The sequence below is a fragment of the Thalassophryne amazonica genome, chromosome 3, assembly GCF_902500255.1.
Source record: "Thalassophryne amazonica chromosome 3, fThaAma1.1, whole genome shotgun sequence".
In the NCBI taxonomy this organism is placed as follows: domain Eukaryota; kingdom Metazoa; phylum Chordata; class Actinopteri; order Batrachoidiformes; family Batrachoididae; genus Thalassophryne; species Thalassophryne amazonica.
The window spans coordinates 36,991,511-36,999,835 of NC_047105.1; the positions used below are offsets into that span (position 1 = coordinate 36,991,511).

At 41.7% G+C, this 8,325-nt stretch overlaps 1 non-coding gene across 1 annotated transcript; it reads left to right on the plus strand.

Annotated features, from left to right (window-relative positions):
* The first annotated feature begins 6,204 nt into the window (after nt 1-6,204).
* Nucleotides 6,205-6,276, plus strand: trnae-cuc. Its single transcript has one exon. It is a non-coding gene; the product is annotated as a tRNA-Glu (tRNA).
* The last annotated feature ends 2,049 nt before the right edge of the window (nt 6,277-8,325 follow it).

The window sequence follows — 8,325 nt, forward strand, 5'->3', positions numbered from 1 at the left end:
TGCTGTGTTTCCGCATGCACTGAACATTCGCAGCATGTATTTTTTTTTACTTATTTTTTCTTCACACCAGCCACACAATGTGTAACCACATCATGCATCCACATGCCGGCGCGATGTTACGTGGTGTGCACATACCAGCTGCTCCGACGGGTGTTGCCCTGGAGTTGTACATATTCGCACTATGTGTAGGGGCCTTAAGACTTTCATCTTCTAACCCAAACCTCCAACAGGAGTTAGCTTAGTGTCCTGTCAGCAGCATTCAGGATCGCTTTTTTCATAATAGCCATTTCTCAACAAAGTAACACTATATGAATATTTGAGGACGGTTTACCTTCTTCAGAACACAATAAGCCCAAGTACAACATTTTAACAAAATTTATGCATCTGCAACCCAGAGATAAAGCCAACCATAGCAAAAGGTAACCTTCAGGCTGGGGCATAGCTGCTCTTTTCTCTGTGATACTTCTCAGAGGGCTTTAAATTTTAAAGTCTTTCCCATTAATTAACAGTAGACAAACAAATGATTTGATTGATGGGTTGGTGGCATCATCAGCTTTGTTGTTGCCACAGCAAAGGGCAAGAATTCCTTTGCACAAGATATTTGTCAAATGACAGTTGCACATGAGTGACACAGATGGCTAGTATGCACAAAGGAGGCACTGATTGGAGAAATTGTGCAGAGTGCATGTTTGCATTTTGTATCACCAATTTTAAAGCGTCATGATGAAGTAGAGCAGTGAAGGATTTTTTTCACCAAAACATAATTTCTCCACTCACAGCCCAGAAGCCTGTAACTTCTTCTGGGTTGTCTGGATGTCTTGGTGGCTTTCCTCACTCTTCTCCTTACACAATCACTCAGTTTCTGAGAACTGTTGACTCCATACAGATTTACCAGAGTGTCATACTGTTTGTATTTCTTCATAATTGATGTAAATAAAGTTCAAGACATATTCAGCTACTTGGAAATGTATCCATCCCCTGACTTTTCTGAAGAAAACTGGCAATAAAACGGTTTATTTACAGGTATTATACCAAAGGAGCCCATTACGTATGCAATCAATCACCTTGTTTTTATATTTTTAATTAATTAATTTATATTGAGATGTAGAGATTTACTTTTATTTTGAGTTTATGAAGGTAATTTTAGTTTTTTTATATTGAGAATACTGATTTTTGTTTTGTATTTTAAATGGCATAAACAATTTAAAATGTGTGAAATATACCAAGGGGCCCAATACCTTTGGAGGGCACTGTATCTCTGTTTGCATTCCTGTGAGATGCAGGATTTTAAGAACACAAAGAAGGAATGGAAAGCATTTTTTTTATTACTTGTTGCTTTTAATATTGTGACATGCTGAGCGAGCCAACACTTATTAGCTTTAAGGCGCCAGTTGCACCACTAATTGTAACTGATTACTACCGCTTAGAGGTAAAATTTGGTCACATAATGTCAAGGGAAATAAAAACACACAAACAGGCTCATTGGAAAATGTTTCACTATGACAGTACATCATTCATGACAAAGGCTGAGGGAAGTACCGTGACCCAGACACGATGAAGTCGTCTCCCTCTGGTTCAAACATCGGGCGAGCAGACAAGAATTGTTCTTCCACTGGAATGTGCCGAGGAGAAATGAAAGCTACCATTGTCTCGCTCTTCCTTTGACTGCCTGGGCTGTCTATCTGTCCTGATACCCACTGACACACTGATTGTCATGGTGCGTCACCAGCATTCCTCATGTGTGTGCACATGAGATGTCAGCTGTTTTTATTACTTTTTACTATTACTTAATGGGCCTCATGTACAACCTCTCCAACTCTGAAGTTCAACAGTTGTGTGAAACTTTAATTGGGATGATTTGTAAGTGTTATTGTTGCCACACTGAGAAATAAAAGTTGGAAAAGGAAGGAAGAGAGGATATAAACACGAACGGTAATATTATACTTCACAGGACTTAACACTGTGTGAGAGGAAGCAAAGACCCAAAACCACCACATCTGTGTTTAGATGACCCCGTCGAGCCCAAAGGCACAATTCTCTTCTAGCCCAAAGCATATTGCACATCATTCTACTCCATGGCACATGACACACACACACACACCTTTCTACCCCATGATACATTGCACGCCCTTCTGCCCCAAGACATTTCACACCCTTCTACCCAGTGACACATTACACAGTCTTCTAGCCTATGACACATTACACACCTTTCATTCCAGTTCATTCTGTGATGGCTGTGTGAAATTAAAAGTGAAACGGGGAGGAGGGGGTTGGGGTGGTTATGGTTAGAGTGGGGGGAAGGAGTAGGATTAGGTTATGGTTAAGGTTAAGGTTGAGGGTGGGAGTAGGGTTAGTAATCGTGAGTTAAAAAAACCCCTGTCACGAAAATTTGACTAATTTCGTCACAGAGCACAAAAAAAACCAAAAAAAAAACGTGAGACTGGGCTGCACATTACACACCCTGCTACCTCACGGCATGGGCGGCGCCAGGGGGAGCCAGGGGGCGCTGGAGTTCTGCCTGGATTTGTCATAGCTCCTCCATAGCACCCCCTTGTCTACAACAAAACTGAATTTATGCTATACAATCTTTTTCTTTGTCATTTTCAAAAAGTGTTCCATTCAAGAAATATAAAAATATTGAAAAACTATAGGCCAATATCAAATCTATCATTTTGCTCTAAAATTCTGAAAAAGGTGATTTCACCTTACTGAGAATAATCTTATTGAGCCACTGCAGTCTGTTTTTAGAAAATATCATTCCACAGAGACAGCTCTCACTAAAGTGGTGAATGATCTTCTGCTTGCAATGGATTCAGACACCACTATGGTTCTGATGCAGTTAGATCTTACTGCTGCATTTGATACCGTGGATCATCATATTCTACTCAATCGGCTGGAGAATCATTTTGGGATTAGTGGGAGTGCCCTTGCATGGTTGACGTCATACCTGACCAGTCGTTCTCACTGTGTTTTGTACAGTAACACTATCTCTAGCCTTAGTGACTGTCATAATTTGTCTGGTTGTCTGGTCCTCAGGATCACCAGTTACATTTGCGGAGAGGTCCATGCTTCCAAAGATCAAAGATCCCATCAGAATCATCCTCTGCATTCCTGCTCCAGAACTATCAGTGCCTCCTCTCCTCATCTGATCATCTGAGCCATCATCAAAGATGACATTAGAAGCCATAACCAGCTGGACAGTAGAGGTGGGCGATACTGGGAATTTTGGTATTGATCCCATACCAAGTAAATACAGCCCCAGAATCGCCGATATCGATACCGATACTTTTTCATATTTAAGCTTCATAGATCCAAAGGATCCAAAAGACCTAGGATAGAATTTCGCCAAACATTATATGTGACAACAAACTACTTTATTATCATAATCAACGTTTTTGTTGAAAAAAAATATCACTCAACACAACTTAAAATCTCCTGAGGTAGAGTACCAACAAACCACAATACAAGAGTGTGCTGCTTCATGTTGTGTGACAGCGCAGCGCTGCTCTTACAGACACAGAGTAGACTTTGATGAATCTGCATACGCAGCAGTCAGTGCGTGCGAGAGAGAAAAAAGGCTTGAGTATCGATCTTTTTACACGAGGATCGTTCAATATCAATACCATTGTTGATATCGATATTAAGGTGGCATTTAAGGTGGCTTTTAAGGTGGCAGTAATTAAACCATTACTTAAAAAGCCATCACTTGACCCAGCTATCTTAGCTAATTATAGGCCAATCTCCAACCTTCCTTTTCTCTCAAAAATTCTTGAAAGGGTAGTTGTAAAACAGCTAACTGATCATCTGCAGAGGAATGGTCTATTTGAAGAGTTTCAGTCAGGTTTTAGAATTCATCATAGTACAGAAACAGCATTAGTGAAGGTTACAAATGATCTTCTTATGGCCTCGGACAGTGGACTCATCTCTGTGCTTGTTCTGTTAGACCTCAGTGCTGCTTTTGATACTGTTGACCATGAAATTTTATTACAGAGATTAGAGCATGCCATAGGTATTAAAGGCACTGCGCTGCGGTGGTTTGAATCATATTTATCTAATAGATTACAATTTGTTCATGTAAATGGGGAATCTTCTTCACAGACTAAGGTTAATTATGAAGTTCCACAAGGTTCTGTGCTAGGACCAATTTTATTCACTTTATACATGTTTCCCTTAGGCAGTATTATTAGACAGCATTGCTTAAATTTTCATTGTTACGCAGATGATACCCAGCTTTATCTATCCATGAAGCCAGAGGACACACACCAATTAGCTAAACTGCAGGATTGTCTTACAGACATAAAGACATGGATGACCTCTAATTTCCTGCTTTTAAACTCAGATAAAACTGAAGTTATTGTACTTGGCCCCACAAATCTTAGAAACATGGTGTCTAACCAGATCCTTACTCTGGATGGCATTACCCTGACCTCTAGTAATACTGTGAGAAATCTTGGAGTCATTTTTGATCAGGATATGTCATTCAATGCGCATATTAAACAAATATGTAGGACTGCTTTTTTGTATTTGTGCAATATCTCTAAAATTAGAAAGGTCTTGTCTCAGAGTGATGCTGAAAAACTAATTCATGCATTTATTTCCTCTAGGCTGGACTATTGTAATTCATTATTATCAGGTTGTCCTAAAAGTTCCCTGAAAAGCCTTCAGTTAATTGAAAATGCTGCAGCTAGAGTACTAACAGGGACTAGAAGGAGAGAGCATATCTCACCCATATTGGCCTCTCTTCATTGGCTTCCTGTTAATTCTAGAATAGAATTTAAAATTCTTCTTACTTATAAGGTTTTGAATAATCAGGTCCCATCTTATCTTAGGGACCTCATAGTACCATATCACCCCAATAGAGCGCTTCGCTCTCGGACTGCAGGCTTACTTGTAGTTCCTAGGGTTTGTAAGAGTAGAATGGGAGGCAGAGCCTTCAGCTTTCAGGCTCCTCTCCTGTGGAACCAGCTCCCAATTCAGATCAGGGAGACAGACACCCTCTCTACTTTTAAGATTAGGCTTAAAACTTTTCTTTTTGCTAAAGCTTATAGTTAGGGCTGGATCAGGTGACCCTAAACCATCCCTTAGTTATGCTGCTATAGACTTAGACTGCTGGGGGGTTCCCATGATTTCTCTTTTTGCTCTGTATGCATCACTCTGCATTTAATCATTAGTGATTGATCTCTGCTCCCCTCCACAGCATGTCTTTTTCCTGGTTTTCTCCCTCAGCCCCAACCAATCCCAGCAGAAGACTGCCCCTCCCTGAGCCTGGTTCTGCTGGAGTATTCTTCCTGTTAAAAGGGAGTTTTTCCTTCCCACTGTTGCCAAGCGCTTGCTCACAGGGGGTCGTTTTGACCGTTGGGGTTTTTCCGTAATTATTGTATGGCCTTGCCTTACAATATAAGGCGCCTTGGGGCAACTGTTTGTTGTGATTTGGCGCTATATAAATAAAATTGATTTGATTTGATTTGATATTATCGATATTAGGATTGATCCGCCCACCTCTACTGGGCAGGTAGTTTTCCTTTTTTCTGCTGCTTAATTCTGCTATTCAGTGTGTGTTTTCAATCCATTCTGTACCGGTTGGATATTTGATGGCAATCCGCATTTGTGCATCTGTTTTTTTCCCCATATTATGTTTTTTTTTTTTTTTGCTTGTCTTTTGCATTTTAAGGATGAGTTTGTTTTCTTGTCCTCACATGGTTTGTATTTTTTGTTAAATTGGATCTGCTTTTCCCCTCACCAGTTGACAGAAAGACGCCTCAGATTCCTCATTAAGTGTTTAAATTTCTGTCACCTCCTAAGATATTACTTTTGGCCACCTCACCATTTGCTTTTGTTTGGTTCTTTATTTGTTTCCTCTCGTCAATATCTGATTGATTCCCCTTTTGTTTGGAGCTCTGTGATTTTGTCATTTATACACCATGTGTTGCATTTCAGGCTATTTTCATTTTTCGGGTTCCCTTACTGTTTGCAGGTTGGTAAGGAACAAGTCCTCAATCCACATTGCGGTTTGTTAATGTTCTCTTCACTGTCCCTTAAGTTTACTGTTCTTTACCCTCTACGGTTATTTTGTTGGATTATTAGTTGTTTGGTTTCACTTATTTACAGGTTTGGCTCATTGTTTAGGTTTTGCCCTGTTTTTTTAGCTTCCCATGAACTGCATGATGTCTCCTTTTTGGTTCCTTGGTTAAGCTTGTTAGGCTTTCCCTGGTGGTCTAGTGGTTAGGATTCGGCGCTCTCACCGCTGCGGCCTGGGTTCGATTCCCGGTCGGGGAATGATATTTTAACTCAGCCACATGGGGTGTGCAGCCAGTACATTCTGAGTGCAGGGTCCAAGCCCAGATAAATGAGGAGGGTTGCGTCAGGAAGGGCATCCGGCGTAAAACAAGCCAACCCAACTATGCAGACTCAGAATCGAATTCCCATACCGGATTGGTCGCGGCCCGGGTTAACAACGTCCGCCACCGGTGCTATTGCCCAACAGGGTGCCGGTGGAAATTGGGCTACTGCTGGGCGAAGACGACGAAGAAGAGGAGGAAAACGTGGCCACGAACAGCGGGAGAAGAAGAAAACTAGAAGGGTGGAAATGAGAGTGGGGACTTTGAATGTTGGTAGTATGACTGGTAAAGGGAGAGAGCTGGCTGATATGATGGAGAGGAGAAAGGTAGACATATTGTCTGTGCAAGAGACCAAGTGGAAGGGAAGTAAGAGCAGGAGCATCAGCGGTGGGTACAAGTTGTTGTACCATGGTGAGGACAGGAAGAGAAATGGTGTTGGGTTCATTTTAAAGGAAGAGTATGTTAAAAGTGTGTTGGAGGTTAAGCGAGTGTCTGACAGGGTGATGAGTGTGAAGTTGGAAATTGAAGGGGTGATGATGAATATCATCAGTGCATATGCCCCACAGGTAGGTTGTGAGATGAAGGAGAAAGAAGATTTCTGGAGTGTGTTAGATGAGGTGGTGGAGAGTGTGCCCAAGCATGAAAGAGTGGTGATAGGAGCAGACTTCATTGGGCATGTTGGTGAAGGGAACAGAGGTGATGAGGAAGTAATGGGTAGATATGGTATCAAGGATAGGAATGGGGAAGGACAGATGGTAGTTGATTTTGCAAAAAGGATGGAAATGGCTGTGGTGAATACCTACTTTAAGAAAAGGGAGGAGCACAGGGTAACATATAAGAGTGGAGGAAGGTGCACACAGGTGGACTACATTCTTTATAGGAGATGCAAGCTAAAATAAATCACAGACTGTAAGGTGGTAGCAGGAGAGAGTGTCACTAGACAGCATAGGATGGTTGTTTGTAGGATGACTTTAGAGGTAAAGAAGAAGAAGAGAGTGAGAGCTCAACAAAGGATCAGATGGTGGAAGCTGAAGGAGGAAGACTGTTGTGTGAAATTTAGCGAGCAGGTGACAGAAGCACTAGTTGGAGGGGAAGCAGTTTTGGACAACTGGAAGAGTACTGCAGATGTGGTGAGGGAGACAGCTAGGGCAGTACTGGGTATGACATCTGGACAGTGGAAGGAAGACAAGGAGACTTGGTGGTGGAATGAAGAGGTCCAGGAAAGCATAATGAGAAAGAGGTTGGTGAAAAAGTTTTGGGATAGTCGGAGAGATGAAGAAAGTAGACAGGAGTACAATGAGATGAGGCGTAAGACGAGAAGAGAAGTGGCAAAAGCAAAGGAAAAGGCATATTGCGAGCTGTACAAGAAGTTGAATAGTAAGGAAGGAGAAAAGGACTTATACCGATTGGCCAGACAAAGGGACAGAGCTGGAAAGGATGTGCAGCAGGTTAGGGTGGTAAAAGATGCAGATGGTAATGTGCTGACAAGTGAGGAGTGTGTGCTGAGAAGGTGGAGGGAATATTTCGAAGAGTTGATGAATAAAGAAAATGAGCGAGAGAAAAGGCTGGATGATGTGGTGAGAGTAAATCAGGAAGTAAAAGAGATTAGCAAGGAAGAAGTGAGGGCAGCTATGAAGAGGATGAAGAGTGGAAAGGCAGTTGGTCCAGATGACATTCCAATGGAGGCATGGAAATGTCTAGGAGAGATGGCAGTAGAGTTTCTAACCAGATTGTTTAATAAAATCTTGGAAAGTGAAAGGATGCCTGAGGAGTGGAGACGAAGTGTGCTGGTTCCTATTTTCAAGAACAAGGGTGATGTACAGAGCTACAGTAACTACAGAGGCATAAAGCTGATCAGCCACAGCATGAAGTTATGGGAAAGAGTAGTAGAAGCTAGGCTTAGAAAACAGGTAAAGATCTGTGAACAGCAATATGGTTTCATGCCGAGAAAGAGCAATACAGATGCAATGTTTGCTCTGAGAATACT